This window comes from Melanerpes formicivorus, unplaced genomic scaffold (genome assembly GCF_026170545.1).
Source record: "Melanerpes formicivorus ecotype bairdi unplaced genomic scaffold, bMelFor1.0.p_v2 SCAF_28, whole genome shotgun sequence".
NCBI lineage: Eukaryota > Metazoa > Chordata > Aves > Piciformes > Picidae > Melanerpes > Melanerpes formicivorus.
In genome coordinates, this window is record NW_027142380.1 from 7,704,833 (window position 1) to 7,723,431 (window position 18,599).

Here is an 18,599-nt window from a genome sequence, read left to right on the forward strand (position 1 = left end):
ACCATCCTTTAATCCAGCTTGATACCTTCCATCTGGGAGCATCTGTCCCCAGGTTCTGGGACACTAAAGTTTCCTGATTCAAAATCACAGCAGGAGAGAGACCAAACTTGGAAAAGAAGCTAGCAAAAGAAGAGATGCTGGTAATATGACCTCCGTGCCAAGTATGAGACATCAGCTGAATTCTGAAGCTGGTCTCCTCCCCAAAAATTTGTACTGAAACTAAAATAAAATTCATTTCCCAAATCATGCCTCTTAAAAGTGAGCTGCTGGATAAGCACAGGCGAAAACCTCTGTTGTTACCTTGTAGGATGATGAGCTGTAGGAGCGTTTCCTAACACGCTCAAGCATCTCCAACTGTGAGTAGGTATCAACATACAATGCCTAATAATGTGGCACTGCATACCCAGGGCCACTCCCTAAGAGGCCTCTCAATTTTTGTTTTAAGAGAAAATACCATTTATGTCTACAAAACACCAACATTTAAATACTGAGGCTCCAGCATAACCTTGTTGTACAGCTAGAGTTAAACAAGGTATCTTTGGGGTTTGAAGCTGCACACCAATACCACAGCTCCAGAATTTGTGCTTTGACCACACAATTGCAACATCCTTTTATTAGTGAAAGGAAGGTAAATTTTAACTTTGAAACAAGGTGAATTTCTATTAGCTTGGAGACTGAAATTTTAAAACTTAAGACTCTAAGTTTTAGGATCAGCTCTGGGGCAGACCAAGAGTTTGGGTTGGTTTTTTTTGTTGCAGTCACTGTTGCCCTTTCAAATGCTGTCCTAAGATCAGTACTCACAGGACTAAACAGTTTATGGACCTGTGAGCTCCTAACCAGGCAGGTTGGCCCTTGCATTAGCCCATTACAGATGGTCACTAGCAAGAGCTACACAAAGGCATTTCCAGTTGTTTAAGCATAGTACTTAATGTGTGTACTGCAGATAACCCCAATGACCTAACCTGTGGAAAGAAGCAGGAAAGCTTTGCTTAGGAGCAACTAAGAAACTCTGAATGACTTGCAGAGCTCCCTGGCAATGCAGGGGTGGGCTGGTGGTGGCAAAGTAACTTTTCACTGTGCTTGCACAGCACTGGAACACGTTGCACTCAGGAAATAAAAAGACTTTTCTATCCTTTACCAACCAAGTTCACACAGAAGAAAAAGCTACCATTTCTACAACAGATGCTGAATAGTCTCAATTGGCTCCAAATCTCTAGGGATGTCATAAGGGAAAGAAAAGGGGGGGAAAAAGCCACCTGAGCAAAGCAGGAATTTTAATCCAGGCACAGCAGGCACTGCAGGCTTCATCTACATGAGAGAAACTGAGGTTTCCCAGCAAGCAAACCCTTTTCATTAGAAAAACAACAAACAAACAAAACAAAACAAAAACAACAACACCCAAAACAAAAGAACAACACACCAGCAATGACAGGATTTCCTCTCATATAAAAGAGACATTTCAAGAGTCCTTGAACAACCAGGAATGCAGCATCACCAGCACAGTTCCAATCTGCAGCAGCTACCAAACTGAGAAGACACATCAGAGCTGCTGCCGTGTGGAGTGGACAGTGCCCTGCCGGCTCCCCAGCTCTGCCAACAGCAGCAGGCAGCAGCACAGGGAGCTGGTACCCAGTGGTACCAGTAAGGGGTAACGCACCCACTCCTTTGTACCTCTGTCCCAGCACATCCTGTGGTGAAACGGTCACTACCAATGGCTTAATAGATCCATTTGCTTTTCTAAACACAAGAGGAAATAAAAGACATTCTGAAGGATGATGAGGCAGGCAGAGGTGCATTTTCAACAGGCCATCAGGTCCTGAGAGGAGCTTCCCCCACATTGTGTCCTCCGAACACAATCAAGAGAACTGGCCACAGACAAAGCAGTGACAGTTTGGGGTGTCCAGCTCCATCCAGGTGGCACAACATATGACAATCTTGCACAGGTAAACTGCTGTCCAGGATAACCAGAGAAGTCAGGCACTGGACTGCCACAGAGAGCTGCTGCTCAAGCACTGTGGGAACAAGGCAGCCTGAGCACACTGAGCCTTTTGCTTTCAGAATTATCACTCCTGGGCATGTGGAACTGACCCAGATGCTTTCAAAATGTGTCAGGAAACAATTATTACAATAATCAGTTTGGAAGCTCTTCCTCCCCCAACTAGGAAGCCCTAGAAGAAACATACTAAAGTGTTGGTTCCCTACTTAAAAGTTCCAGTGTGAGCTATCTCTGTGTGCCTGTTGTAGGGCAAGGAAGCTCAACTGCCCTTATAACCAAAATTAGTAGAGAGCACCCCCCCTACAAAACAAAAAGCCAGTAATAATTAAAACAACAGAAACATTTCCAAGTCCTCTGCAAGCCAACTGCTGACCTGCAGGTACCAATGCTAATGACTTGTACAGACAAAACTGTCTTTTTTCTATACAGTTCTGGGATAAGGTGATCTTGAACCTAAAACTCTTCATTTTGTTGTATTTTTGAGTGTCCTACCACTGGTGCTGTCCTGATGATTGCTATTTCGCAGCTTTACACACACTCACATGGCTTTCATTTATTTCTACACACAGATATACATGAACACACAGAACCAAAATCCTGCATGGCCACCACGCTGCTACAAGCCCCAAGGAGAAGCATCAAGTAAATTCAGCTGGTAGTTCTTTGTTGGGGTTTCCTCCCCCTCCTTAATTCTTCAAAACAATTCTGGTGCTCCATCCTAAAGAAGTGGTTAGACTCCCCAAACGCTCTGCTGTGAACCTGTGCCAGCTGCAAATCACTCCAACTGCCCTGGCACCATCATTTAAAGTCATTTTCCATTTAAAGAGTCTCACATCAGCGCCAGCACAGCCTTTCATTACCCATCCCACTTAATACCCACAATCTCTCCGCAGCTCACTCGCTCGGTCTCCACTGACCAGGCAGCACACGGAGACTGATGTGTGGATTATTGGGATTCCTAATGCCTTTCCTCCCCGCTGGCTGAGCACTTGGCAGCCTGCCTGACCCGCAACACGTGTGGCTTTGTCAGCCTAATGCACTATGTCATCTGGAGAGTCTCGGGACCGAGCGGGACCCAACGGCGTCAGCATAGCAACGGCCGGCGGCTCCCAAAACCTCCAGCTACCACACTTCCCAGCACTGCTGGAGAAAGAGGTACAGAAGTGAGGGTCTGGATGTTTGCCACTGCCTGCCTTCTGAGAGGCAAATGGGTAAGGTAAGAGCAACAGCATGCATCAGGATCCTTTAACCAAAGGCTGGAGGGTCAGCACAGGGCTTCCCTGTACAGAACACCTGTCCTCACTTTGCTGCTGCCTTGCAATGACTCAAGAGCTACATTTCAAGATTCCAGACTTTTGTAACCTTTTTTCCCCCCCTGTAACCCACCTTCTGTCAACTGTAAAACAACAATGAAAATTCAGTTTTGAGTCCATATTACAGATTCACGGAATGGTTTGGGTTGGAAGGGACCCTGAAGATCACCTAGTTCCAACCCCCCCACCATGGGCAGGGACATCTTCTACTAGCCCAGGTTGCTCAGGGCCTCATCCAGCCTGGCCTTGAACACCTCTAGGGAAGGGGCATCCACAACCTACCTAGGCAACCTGTTCTGGTGTCTCACTACCCTCACTGTAAAGAATTTCCTCCTAATACCCAGTTTAAATCTGCCCTCCTCAAGCTTCAATCCATTCCCTCTTGTCCTATCACTTCTAGCCCTCGTAAAAAGTCCCTCCCCAGCTCTCCTGTAGCCCCCCTGGAAAGCCACTCTAAAAGGTCTTCCTGGAGCCTTCTCTTCTCCAGGCTGAACAGCCCCAACTCTCTCAGCCTGTCCCCACAGGAGAGGTGTTCCAGCCCTCTGATTCAATCTGAGTCGTGACCAAGCCAGTTGTCACCCATCAGTTTAAGAGGGTGCTATTAAACTGTACTTATGCCTGGCATTTAGGCAGGGGCAGGAAGAAATGTGGCTTGGGCATTTTTCTACAGAAAAGATACAGTGTGGTATTTCCAAGCACAAGGCAATACATCAGCCCTGTAAAACCCACTGTAAATTCCTACAAGATGAATATATAAAAGGAGATACCACACAACATGCAAACAGCAAATAAATGCAAATTTAACATCATGCCTAACTAAAAAGTGTAATGAAAGTGAAACTAGGTTGTATATGAATGAAATGCAGAAGCCAAGGGAGATCTTACTTGGAAACAGAAGAAAAGATATATGCAAAACAGCTGAAGTTTCACTTCCTCTGTGACAAAACACAACAGAAAGCTAAAGAACAGCACATGGCACACACTCTACAACCTCCTCAGGCAACAGATGCTGCCCACACACACCAAGACCTGCTATTTTATACCTGATGTCAGCTTACAGAGCTTTTGTGAATGATCTCAACAGAGAAAGACAAAGACCAAAACTGTAACCCTAAATACTGAGATTTTTAGGTAACATATTACAAACCCATTTTTATGCTAATAAATACATATTAATTATAACTGCAAGCACAAAGCAACTAAAGGGAAGTCTGGAAAAGCATTCCTAAGCAGCCCTGTTCTGTTGGGTTTGGGTTTGAATTAAGCATACCATCCAGCTCTCAGCATCACAATATCCAGACACCTCAGTCTCAGGTGTATTTATCCAGACAGCCCTTGGTTAGGTTTATTTCCATTTAACTATGGGGAAATTGACAGTGAGTTGCTTGCTTGAGGATGAGGACAGCAGAAGAAAACAAAGGCTCGTCTGAGCCCCAGGACTACACCACACTGGTGATCAGATGAGAGAAAATACTTGCTTCTAGAGATTTACAGAAATGACTCAGTGAGATTCTACTATGTTCTGTTGCTTCCTCCTCTTAATTTCTTCCTGGATTTGTGCAGCTAATTGCTTATCTCCAGAATTTCCAAGTTAAAGCAAGCTAAAAACAGAACCTTGTTTTTACTCAAAGGCACTGCGGAAAACAGTGTGGACTGGGTTGAGCAACCACTTCCGAAGTGGCTTGTACCCTTGCTCTGCACCAAGGCTGGGGGGTGAAGAGAGCCAAAGCTTTAGGAGTTCCCATAGCTTTGTGAGCAGTTCCACACATACAAATTAGCTACAAAAAAACCCCAAACAAAACCCAGAAAATACTTGCTCATCGTTTTCTCTTTTCGTAATCTCTGAGGTCAGTTGCAGCAGCAAGTGCCAGGATCCTAAACCAACACAAGACTTCCCCATCTGTCCATGCTACCCACATGAGAGACAGCTCTGCCTGCTCCTGCCACCAGCTCTTCAAACCCACTTATCCCCATCACCAGCTCTCAACACACACGAAAAGCCAGACAGGTTGACATCAGTACAGCAGCAGCTCTGGTGCTCACTGTGAACACCAGTAAGGAAGGTCACAAAACTGAAGCCCCCCCCCCCCCCAACTATTTGCAGCTTGACCTGGAACCCCAAAAATCAATTTAACATCTTTGAAGACTGAGTGGCAACTCAGAAAAACATGTAGGTTTGAGTTCACTACCTGACAAGTTGCTTCTGCCAGACAGCTTGATGGTAAGCAAGGCAGGAAAGCTTGAAGCAACCATCTCAATGCTGCAATTACACAACTGCTCATTTTTCAAGTAAGTTTCCTCAGAAGAAACTGAAAGCAATCAAGTAACAGAGAAATGCATGGAAATTATCATGATGGCACAAAAACAAAAGCAGAAAAGCTTTTATGTGCCTCCTTTTAACAAAAGAAAGTCTAATTTTGAAACAGCTGCTTCACTAACTCAAGCCCACGCCCCGAGGCAAGGGCTAGGTTTGGTTTTGTTTCTGTTTATTTCACAGTTTCCCTGTTTATTCAGCTTCTTTCCTCTCCCAGGGGCAGCCAGGGCAGTGCAGGGCGAGTGGCTTTATCCAAAACCAAGAAGCAGTCTTCGACCCAGACAGCCACTCCATGCTGCTCTTTGAAACACAGGTAGCTGTGTCCTTCTGAACTTGGAAGAAGCTTGAAGTGTTTTGTGAAAGAAAGGCAGCAAATCACCACAGAGCTTGCTTGAAAAAAATCCCACTTGTATAACAGTGTCATATTAAGCTTAAAGAAGGTATAAAGGTGAAGAGAAAAAAGCCACTGAGTTACACAATCTAAGCTCGATGTAGCTTAAATGCTACTCACACAACTTAAAAGTCTCTCTGCTCCTTCCCTGGAGGCTGAACACTTCTCTTGGAGATGCCTAGCATGGTCACCAAGTGCTTGGGAACTGACAGAGTGCTCTGCTTACAGACAATTATGCTTCAGTGATGTTTCATCCTACACTGAAGTTTAACCTCAGTGATATCAATTCCACTATCTTCAAGTGAATGACTTCTATGTTAGGCACATGAAGGACCAAGTTCTGCAGGATTGGAGGCTGAAGGACGAGTAACAACATGAACCTTTTAAGCAGACATCTGTAGCAGGAAACCTGGATACTGAACATGAGTATGCTCATTTTGACATCCATGATAGGGCTCTTCTCCAGGGATTTCCAAGGAAAGCCACAATTTTGACAGCTCAAGCCTTGATCTACTACTGCCTTTGGGAAGTTGTGCTTGCACTAAGGTGTCTACAGCCCTCTTAATAATCAGGAATTGTTCTACAGCCACTCGTCCATTCACAGGGTGGTTACACCTTTCAGCCTTAACAGTGCTTTTCCATCACAACAGCCCCCTTTGTTCTTCTTGAGTAAAGGTCTTTACAGGAGCAGCCAGAACAGGAATTCCACCAAAACAGATTCACATCAGTTGATAAAAGAAGCCCCCAAGAGAAGGTGTTTCTCATTTAAATCTAAAGGCTACCATTTCAGAGACTGACGCGTAGTGACAGAAAATGCCTGAAAATAAGCTTATCAAAAGAACCCTGAATCATCAGCTCTAATGAAGCTGGCCTGTTAATAAGCAGCAGATGAAGCATGCCCACACACGGTACCCATTGGAAAACCAGGACCCAAACCTTTCATAAATTATTTCCTCACTGCCTCAAAACCAAGTAAAACCACCACAGCAGCTTCACAGACACAACCATCTACCACTTTCACAGGACAGGTTCCAGCAACAAAATCCTGTTTCACATTTCCTTTCTTTTTGCTTTTCAATCAGCAAGAACTTTGGGTCATTTTTTTCCCTCCTGGTCCACTCACAGAAGAAAAAGGAGTCTCAAGGTTCCTTTCAGAATTTTACAGAGGAGTGAAGCAAAGTTTTCTGTGCAGTTAAACTATTTCTACCCTGTAAGGGCACACCCTCCACAGAAGCACAAACAACTTGCCTGGGTTACAAGCACTCAGTGATGAGTAAACCTTTTGGGTGCTGCAACACCTATAAATGCACTTTACAGAAAGCAGCAGCAACAGCAGTGCTGGGGCTGCGATGGCTTTAAGTTCAACAATTTCTAAAGGAGCATATAAAGTTTAGTCTAAACCATCACCAGTCTAAACCTGATCCTCAGACTTGCAAGCCTGCTTTCAGGGCTACCATGTAAAACTGGGCAAGTTACCCTAAATATTCATACACCATTGGAGTCACAGCACCTCTCAAATTCTTTCAGCCTGGGTAAGACATTTTTACATCAGCTGGACTGGTTTTCATGCTCATCTAAACTCCTTTTCGCACCTTGCAAGAGCAGCCCACCTGTTACAAGGAGTAAGGGTGGGTCAGGATCATCCCCAATACCCGGGACCTGAATCCATGGCAGAAGAGCTGCAGGCAAACACTCCGGGAAAAGTAAGAGCCAGTGAAATAGCCCATGAATAACTAACACCTGCCTGCCCATTGAAGTACACTAATTACAGAGCATAATTGAATGACTGCTTCCCTTACTCGGGGAGGCGCAGATAAGAGGCCACAAGTCATCTCATACCTCGGATGCAAGTTTAAAAGACTCTCAGTTGGCAGCAATGCACAGGAAAAAGTCACTGGCTGTGACAATTAACAGCTTCATTTTAAGTCTCTTTTGTTCAAGTGAGTAACTCTCCTGAGTTCCATGAAACAGCCCTTTCTCCACTGAACAGATATATCCAAGGCACGCAGCTAAAATCTGAATGTGAAACCTGCAACGCTCCCAAAGCTGGGAAGCAGCCACACTGTATTTTAACACAGTAGCGATCGAGCCTCACCAGTCCTGCTGCGTGCACAGAAGGTGAGAAGAGGACGAGGGCTCCAGCGTCCTCCTACAACCCCAGCAAGGCTCCACTGTATCAACTCCTGCTTTTTTAAACCCAGATTCTCAGGGAATCTCAAAAACAAGACCACGCACCAGCCTGCAGATGAAAAGGAGAGAAGCCTACCAAATGAGTTATTTGAGGACAGGCACAGACATGTGGGAAAGGACCTAGGACTTGGCGCAAGCAGTAAATCCTCACACGAGACGTTGGAAAGTAAGGTATGGAGAGATTTCCTGCAAGATGTTGTTTACTAGAAATATTCCAGGGAAAATGTATTTCAATTTAATAGACCTATGCTGATTTTATCCACAGCACAGCCTGTCCACTCAATCACCATTTCTCAGCATCAGATGCATGGTGGGAATTGAATTTCTTCGTGGAAGCAGGTGTGAACATTTGCTGGAGCTGCTTTCAGTTCTGGCCTTACCTCTGTGGTACCAGAAAAAAAGCCTTCATTAAAACCTCTCTTCATTAAAACATCTCAGTTGTGGGATTTATTTTGTGCCACTTGCTGCCTGAGTTTAAAAAAAGTTAAAAAGATAGATAAAACAATTACACTTCTCTCTGTAATGCACTTTACACAGTGGCTGAAAAGAGGCTGCTTGCATAACAAGTATTATGCAATTTCCCAAATAAATAATACCCTTGTAGAGGGAAAGATTACAAAGTCCTGAAGATTTTCAATGCTGCAGATTTGGCTTCAAAAGCAAAAGAGCCTGTAAAAGCAGCATGCCATCCCAAAGCTGCCTGATAATTATTGATACTGCCTCAGCACCCAAAGATCCCACCAGGAACAGTGCCCCATTGTGTGTTAACAAAGGACAACCTGGCAAAACACCCAATTTGCCACCTCAGTAATATCTCTCCAGAATGTAAAAAGCTTGACACCAGCTTTAAAACAAAACCCAGCATGGGTGCAGATACACTTGTAAAGCTGTGCTTTGATTTGAACAGCTTCTAGTCCTAAAATGATTGGGTTAAATAATAGTAATGTTTTAAAACCACACCAAGAAACACCCTTTAACTTTTTGGCCATCTTCAGCCTAGAGTAGTCTGTGCAGCTCCATTACTAGAGCAGTACTAACCCAAGAATAAAAGCCCACCAAAATACCATGCAACTTGGTGATCATCATGGAGATGTTTAAAAACCTGAAGAGCCCTCACACGAGCATAAGTCACAATGGTCCAAGTAACACAGAAATCAGAAGTGAAGCCCAAGTGGCAGCACAGAAAAAGAGTAAAAGAGCAAGGGATTTGGCAAGCAGCCCCTAATGCCACCAGCCCCCTACCTTTGGTTTTTGACAAATAACTGTCACTGGCTTGAAAAGAAATTTGCTTCACTTCTTACTTTTTTGTTGCTTTTCTGATTCAGCCTCTCCTCTGGTGTTTCTCTTGTCTTCACTCAGCCCCCAGCACAGAGTGGTATCCCAAGTGCACTGCAGCCCTCAACAGCCAACACTGACACCAACCCTGTTCTTGAAGAGGGAAGTTCACATGCACCAACTCCTCCTCTGACCATCACACTGGCTAGAAATAGCAAACCTCCACCCTGTGCACAACTGCAGCCTTGCATTTGCGCTGGAAATAAGCTGAAAGTGAGAGAGTGATCCAGCAAATAAAAGAAGCCCCTATTACATTAATTTTCACTGAAAATTGAAGAGGTCCATTGCAAATTTCAGATCTTTGAAGTCCTGGGAGATATTCACCAACTTCAGATGGGTATCATGGAGCAGAAAAGAGGGACATCAAGTTCTGCAAAGGCAGCATTCATCCTGCCAGGAGCCACAGACATAAAATTACACTTTTACAACTGAGCTAATCAGCCACGTTCCAAACATCAACTGAGCTGCATTTATCTCCTCAGAACAGCAGAGTTTCTTCTTAATTATCCAAGGTCAATGGCAGCAAATATCAAGCAAACTGACACTTGGGGAAGCAATGTAGATAGAAAACAGGAGGGCAGGCAGCCTTACACTTGCCTAGCTATCACATTTGAATATAAAGCTGCTCTTTTTAGACAGAAAAATCATCTTCTAATTAATCACCAATGTTTGATATGGTACCTTTTGAGCAAAGCAAATACTAAATTCTTTACCAGCATTAATTCTCCCTTTTTTCATTAAACCATTTAGGTTGGAAAAGTCCTTTTAAGATCATAAGAGTTCAACCACAAACCTAGCACTGTGTAGTCCACCACTAAACCATGTCTCCAAGTGACACATCTGCACATCAACTAAGAGAGAAAAAAAGTCTTTTTAGGTGTTGGGAGTTAAGGGTTTAAGACAATTAAAGCATCCAGTCAGCCAAGAGAATAATAATGACTTTGTTTTTTAATCAGACTCATCCAGAATTACAGCAACACCTCAGAATTTTGATCAGCCTCTCTGTGTACTTAAGATACTCACAGAAGTTCATAGAAACAACTGGGAAGATTACACCTCCAGTTCAAAACTCACAGGACAGAAGGGCTCAGGTACAGTCTCTCCTGCTGCCTTGCTGAAATACACAGCTTTAGCAGACAGGTCAGAGCTTGTCACAGAAGAGAAGCTGCTTTGGAAATCTCAGTAAGCATTTCAGCTTCCCTAAAAGCGTAAGTGGTAAAGAGCTGCCAGACATTTACTAGTCCTGTGTTAACAGGAAGGTATTGCAGAACTCCCCTCAAATATCTATTCAAAAATTCAACAGTGAAAACTCAAATGATTCTCAGGAGCTGAAGAGTTGTTTCACATAGCATCCATAATTACACAGCAATTAGGGATTTCGGCAATCACAGGAGCCAAGAATAGCTCCAACAAGCCTAAGGTGAGCAGGGATCTTAATCTGACCAGGTCCCAGGGAGAAAGGCATCCAAGAAGAAGAAAGGCTGGGGAAAGGCTCAAAAAGGTGCTTCCACATGTGCCGTGATGAAACCAACAACAGCAGCAAGCCTGCCCTGACAGTAACCACCCCAGAAAGGAGTACACACCACCCTTTAAACGCACAGTGGTCCTCAGGTGATGCAGGGATTGCACTGGGCTGAATTTCTTCCCGAGTTACATTCTACTTTCCTAAGCTTATTGATGATGTTATGTAACTATTAATTACACTGCTGTGCAGCGTGCTTTTAACTGCAATGATTCAAACTGCTTCCAGTAGCTCACTAATCCCAAAGTACAATCCTCTTGGCAGCAACTGACAGATTTGGAGTATTCAGCTTGAGCTGAAAGGAAGGCAAAAAACATAAATAAAAAAAATAAAAATGAAAGCTCTCATCTGTCCACTGAAAAAAACCCAAACCCCAGCCAATATTCCTGCTGCCCAGACTCACAGCTGGGTCAGGGGCTGGGACACGCTGCTGGAAGGACTCCAAGCTTTGCATTGTGTGATTAATGCACAAAGCAGCTCCCTCAGCCCGACAAACAACAGACAAGGAGCTGCCCAGACCTAGAGTAGTCACACACAGACGATGTTAAGAGCAGTGGAACAGGTGAGGTAGCACCATCTTGGGTTTCTTCCACACCTTACAAGCTGCCCTGGGAAGGCAGCAACACGGGACTCCTGTGTTTATGGAACAACAGGAACACAGGAGGTTCCACCTCAGCACAAGGAGTCACTTCTTTAAGGTGAGGGAGCACTGGAACAGGCTGCCCAGAGAGGTTGTGGAGTCTCCTCTGGAGACTTTCAAAACCTGCCTGGATGTGTCCCTGTGCAGCCTGCCCTGGGTGATCTTGCTCTGGCAGGCAGTTTGGACTCAATCTCTAGAGCTCCCTTCCAACCCTTACCATTCTGTGATTCTCCGACTGTGACAAAACTCCTCCCCAAATCCAAAAGGCAATCCACCAAAGGATGGCTACGCTTGCACCCCAGAGCTGAGCAGCCACCCACCCACAACCAGCTGGACAGCTCCAAGAAGCAGCTGGAGTCAAGCTGTGCCAACATAGGAAAGGAAGATTGCTTCCCAAAGGCCATCTTGTAAGAAAAGCACAAAATTGGGTCCCACTTGCATCTTCATTACTGCAGGCACTGAAAGCTTTCAATCATCAGTTACTGCACCCAGCAGGCCCTCTCCTCAAACACATGCTCAGCCTTCACCCTTCGCATCCGCTCTGCAGCACGAATCCTCCTTGCAAGCACCAACACTCTTCCACATGCATTATTTATCCTCTTGCTAAGTCATGCAGTGGGATAATTACTTAACTATTGTAATGATATTTTGCAATGCCTCTACTCTATTATTCTAATTGATTTTCATGGGGCTGCTTTTGCTGCATGCTTTGAGCACAAGAGCGTATTTTCCCGGAGTATAAAAGCCAAGTGCCACATCCATTTCAAGCCTGCATGTCAAAAGTGCATTTTCAGGAGACTACAAATATATTTTTAATTAAAACAATGCTGATACATTGCTTGGATTTTTGCTATCTCTGCTAACAACCACTGAAGACACAGTTTCCCATAAATCTAATGAAGTTTACAAATAGTTATTAACTATTGTTCTCTCCTTCCAGTAGGAAATTGCTTCCCTTGGAAGACTCTCTCACAGGACTTCAGTTACCATAATTACTACATTTTTAAAAGTTGAGAGATCTGAATCTTTTCTATTTACAAGCTGAAAGCTTGAGTCAAAACACATCTGCCTGTCTTGCTTAACACCACATGAAATTTTACTAAGATAAATGCTCAGCTTAGGACTTGGAGAATTGTTACAGTAAAACACTAAATAACATCAGTCCTTTCCATATATTCAAACTGCTACCAGCTGCACAGCAGAGCAGCCCAATTAAACAATTATTTCTATCTCCCTACCCCCAGGACATTCTTCAGGCTATGCATGATTCAAGATGTAACAGTTTTGTGAAGCAATGAATAGCATTTCAAAAACACAATAGTCCCAGCAGCTCAAGACTGGTAAGAAAACTTTTCCTGCCTCAAGTCAGAAATTCTTCCAAGAGGAACCTTACTTCAAAAGTTGCTAATACTAAAACTCTGAACTAGAGCAGGGAGGAAAAGCAGCAAACCACTGAGAACCAACTTGTCTCACCTAATAAGAATCTTCCAGTTCTGTAAGCAAAGACATGGATACAACTCCACGCAAGAGGAAAAGGTTCTTTTGGATCCAAGTGAGCATGTAGGTGTATTTGTACACTAACATCCAACCCAAGAAATTTACACAGCTGGCTATACAAGGATGAGGCTCACTCAGAACTAGAGCCTTGTAAGATGTGGGATATTGGACTTTGTGTATTTCATTTCTTTGTTTAAAAAAGTTTGGTCACCATCTATGAGACTTTAACAAAACATCCTGAAACAGACACAACAACAAAGCCAAACCAAAGCACAAAACCAACCACAAACAAATCCCCACATACCCCCAAAACACACCCAAAAAGCCTAGATTCCAACTTCTGGCAGCCTCAGCCCCTGTTCAAACTGTAAAGGCTCCAAGACAACCAAGAGCTCTGAGTGGTCTGAGGAATCCTCTGCTTACATGGACACAGACCAAGCTCTTCCCCTGAGTCCCATTTAGGGCTTTATACAATACAACTCATTTCTCAATTCCTTTTTATCTATTAAAAACATCACCCTGGAAAAATATAGCCTTGGAACAAAGCAAGATCACAAGAGATAACCATGTTAAGTTCCATATCAGCTTACTCCCTTTCTTCTTGGTGCAGGGGTCTCCGAGCCCAGCTCCAGCCCCTGCAGCTGGCAATGAAGTGCTGCACTGACTTCTGCAGCCTCTGGACACGATTCAGAAAAATCAATGCAAAGAGCAAAAGGTCACATTCTCCACGAGCATCAAACAACCTGTCGAACCCAGATGGAATTGCAAATGCTAGCACAGTCAGAAATGAAGTGACCAACTGCTATTAAACTCATATTCCCACAGCTGTGACTAAGTAAACCTGTTCCTTATGCTCTACGCCTTCACGTAAAAAACCACCACTCATGCTTGTGACAGCCTTGGAAAAACAAGTCAGTGTAGTATACAGCTGTACTGTGTCAGGGCTTTGAATCCAGAGTGCCAGTAGGAAAGTCAGTCTGACTTACCATGCAAAAAAAAACCCAAACCAAACAGTTGAGAAGGGAAAAAAAGATGGAAATCAAACCAAACGACTGCTAGTTGTTATCCTTCATTCTCCTTGCACATTAGGAAAACCCCTGAGAACTGGCACAGAATTGTGATGAGTGCTTTTTATGGGCCATTTTCCATGACTTGCCTGACATGCCTGGCTGTTGGCAGAGGCAGTGCCTCTTCCAAGCACAAGTGGGGAGGCTGTCCTCTCACCTTACATCTTCAAAAATGCATCTGCTGAACATGAAGGTGTGATCATGCTTGTGCAGGTTAGATAGGTGGCAGATGGGCACAATGTTCCACTGCCTTGTCCTTTGTTGATTTCTGTATCAATTATACAGAATCACAGAATGTTAGGGGTTAGAAGAGACCTCAAAAGATCACCCAGTCCAACCCTACTGCCAGAGCAAGACCATCCAGAATAGGTCACACAGGAACACATCCAGGCAGATCTTGAATATCTCCGGAGGAGGGGACTCCACAACCTCTCTGGGCAGCTTGTCACTCCCTAGTGAAAAAGCTTTTCCTTATGTTCATGTGGAACCTCCTCTGCTCCAGATTGCACCCACTGTCCCTTGTCTCATCACTGGACATCACTGAGCAGAGCCTGGCTCCAACCTCCTGCCACTGCCCTTCACATCTTTATAAACATGAATGAGGTCACCCCTCAGGCTCCTCTTCTCCAAGCTCAAAAGCCCCAGCTCCCTCACCCTTTCCTCAAAAGAGAGATGTTCCACTGCCTTCATCTTTGTGGCTGGACTCTTTTAAGCAGTTCCCCGAGGTTCTTCTTGAACTGAGGGGTCCAGAACTGGACACAATATATCTAGATGTGCCTCACCAGGGCAGAGTAGAGGGGGAGGAGAACCTCTCTTGACCTACTCACCACAGCCCTTGTAACGCACCCCAGAAGGCCACTGGCCTTTTTGGCCACAAGGGCACATTGCTGGGTCAAGGGAACCCTTCTGTCCTCCACATCTTTTTCCCCAGAGCTGCTCTCCAACAGGTCAGCTCCCAACCTATATTGGTACATGAGGCTGTTCCTTCCCAGATGCAAGACTCTACACTTGTCCTTGTCAGATTTAATTCACTTTCTCCTCACCCAACTCTCCAGCCTGTCCAGGTCAAATTAGTTAGCTTGTAATTAGAAAAAAGAAGAAAAAAACCCCATCCTCTTCAAAAAGACAAGGAAGCTTTTGTTTATAGTTTCACCATCACTTCTTTGAATGCAGGTTAAACAACAGTGACTCCCAGCACAGCAGTGGAAAGTCACAGAATGGCAGGGGTGGAAGTGACCTCTGGAGCTCATCTAATCCAATCTCCCTGCTAAAGCAAGCAGTTCCCAGCACACACTTTTATGTTCCCAGCCAATGCAGCCAAGAAGCCTCAACGAACCCCTCAGAGGTCTTAACTTCTGAATGCAAATGAGTGGTCCCAGCTTGTAAAGATGCTGCAAAACTGTCACTGCCATTTAAAGAACAGCAAAATGTGACAGTTTGAGCTCTGGTATTACAGACTGTCCATAATGAGAGCCAAATGTTTCAGCAGAAACACACATTTGCAACAACCCAAAGAGCTCCACAGTCCCATGGACACTAATAACGTACATCTCAGACGCATCAGATCTTCCTGACCTCAGAAGTTAAGCAACTTACAACTAACTTGAGTCACATCCGCTAATAACTATTTCTAATTAATGTGTCTTAATTGCTGCCAAAGTATTGTGTTCCCACACCATGGGTAAGCGTGTTCCCTACCCTGCCAACCCACATTGTGCAAGAAACCCATGCCTTTTGTACCTACACAGCACACAGCTGTTGGCATTGCTCTGGTGCTCTAGGAGTGAAGACATCGCTGTACGTGATGCTGAAACAAAGTGTGAAGCCTACCCTCCACTCCATTCCAGCAGTTGTATCATCACCAGCTTTCTTGCTGCCCTTGCTCTTAAGGTAGAAATGCTTTCACACACAAAACTGGTGTTCACTGTGGAGGTGGGAGTGACTTAGGAAAACCCCAACAGACAGGACAACCCTCTCACCAGGAGAAGATTGTAACAGTTGTAGTGTTAACTCAGGTTCTTCCACAGAGGCTTGCTTTTATCTTCAGCATTGACAGGGCTGAAGTCAGCACAGATACCATTAGGAGCAGAAAGAGATGAAGTCTCCAAGTCACTCTCAGCTCCCAGCTGATCAGCAAATGGTCTTCTGCAAAGCGTGGGTGCAGTTCAGCAAATCTGTACAAGTCGGCGTATGTAATCTCCCCTCCTTCTTCATCTACAGCTCGAAAAAGATGTGCAACATTAATCTGTGACACACTTGTGACAGTGAGCATGAGCTAAATCCTCTTCTGCTATAGTTCCACTTTCTGATTGGTACAGCTGAAATGCCAACTGAATTGTTTCCAGAGCTTTGGATGGCTTACAGACAACTCTCAGAGCAACAACAAATTCCCGAACGTCAATTATGCCATCTTGATGCTCATCAAAAAGCACAAACATGCTTCCTAAAGCATGGCAAACTGGAAATTCCAAGTATGCTGGAAATTCTTTAAGAACAACCTTTTCTTTTTTTTCATTCTCATGGCACTTGCAGCATTATTTTTAAAGTATATAGTTTAGAGAAAGGAAGCCAAGCATCACTTTCCAAGTCTGACTTCACCTGCAGTTTTCAGGAGACACTCCAGGATTTCAAAGCACCTTCCAAAAATTAACTTAACCTCCCCTAAGCTATATGTGGTAGGGACTTCTTACTACATTTCCTCTGCAGACAGGCAAACCTATGCATGTGAGTTACTCTGCTCTACTGTCCACATTCACAGCGAGTCAACAGGGAGCGGGAAAATGTCCCCACATGCAGCAGTGCCGTGGGTGCCATCCCCCTGCTCACAGCACTGGTGGGTACCCAGCAACAAGCACCAGCTCTCCAGAACCCTCTTTTCTGCCGACATTTACAATTCCATTGTGAAACTATAAATCCGACCCGGATGACGCCCACCACCTGAAATATACCAAGCTACCTTTAAGCTAACTCACTGCTGCTGCCACAGCACCCAGACGTTCCCTTGGACAAGCCACCTGCTGTCACTGCCATGTGCTTTGCCTTTTGCTTTGACAAAGCCCAGCACCGTCAGACGCTATTAGAGTCACTTCTGCAGCCCACCAGCTTCACTTCCAACACTTCTCCTGCCATTAAGACACAAGGTCCTTCGAATCCCACGCTGCCATCGGGCAGCTGCCAGTCCTTCCTACACAAAGTCAAGCTTTGTGTGTGGAAAACCAGTGAAACAGGCACGACACCCCCAAAGTAATTCACTATTTTTATGGCAAGCAGCTTTACATCATACATGTCTAGGAGTTGCTAATGCTATGCCGAACTGGAAACATTTCCTACAGTTTATTAAATATTTTTGTTAAATGGATCCACACCCATGGCTGTTACAGATAACAAATGAAAATGGGTTTGTTACTCCAGAAGCCACCTGTAATAAACCGAGCATCAGCAGCAAACAGGCACCCGCCAGAGCTTCCTCACCCTATTAGCATTACAGAGGAAAAAAAGCCTCCCATTCTGCTGCTAATGATGTGCTCTACCCTGTATCCCCAGGAGACAAATGACTGCACTGGCTGATTGACTCCATCACAGGGCCATCGTCCATCAATGTATTGCCTCTCTTATTGAAATCTCAGCGCTGAAGAGAAAGTGCTCAGTACCACTTCTGAAAAGACAGTGAAAGCACTTTCAGAATAAGAGCTCCAAGACATATAATTAGAGCCAAATGTTTCAGCAGAAACACACATTTCCAACACCCCGGACAGAGATGCATGCTTTGTCCAACAAGGACAAGTAAGATTTATGTCCTTCTGCTAATCTAGATGGCTTTTAGTCTTTTTTTGTGGGTTTTTTTTTTCTTAACAAAGGAATGAAACACCTACCACAGATTAATTTCTTGATTAAATTAAAACAGAGTGTTAGATTAAAAAGTGGCAACTCAAGGACATTTAACTTGCTGGTTTGCTAAGGGGTGAATATTCCAGTGGCTTTCATGTGGGCTCAAATCACACTAACATCATCATACCATCCCCAGTGACACCTGCAGATAGGAGTGAAAGAAAACACAAGTCCTCCCATGCATTTCTTTAGCACTTGGATAATAAAAAGTCTAAAAGGGAGTACTCCTATTCAGTGAAGGACTGCCCCTGTAACTTCAAAACACTGCCATGTCTGGGACCAGGACACGGGGGGGGAGCCCACGCTCAACACTGATCAGGCAAGAGTTCTGACCAACTTCCCAGCATCACTTTTACAACCCAAATCATTCTGCAATCACTGAAGCTAACAAATTCCAGTACTTCTACACCTTCTGTCCACCTCCTTGATTTGACCATAGGAAATTA

General features: G+C 44.5%; 1 protein-coding gene across 1 annotated transcript in view; it reads right to left on the reverse strand.

Moving 5' to 3' along the window:
* RYBP (RING1 and YY1 binding protein) overlaps nt 1-18,599 on the reverse strand; it is a 49,658-nt gene that overhangs the window by 20,387 nt on the left and 10,672 nt on the right. The gene's annotated exons all lie outside the window — the stretch shown is intronic.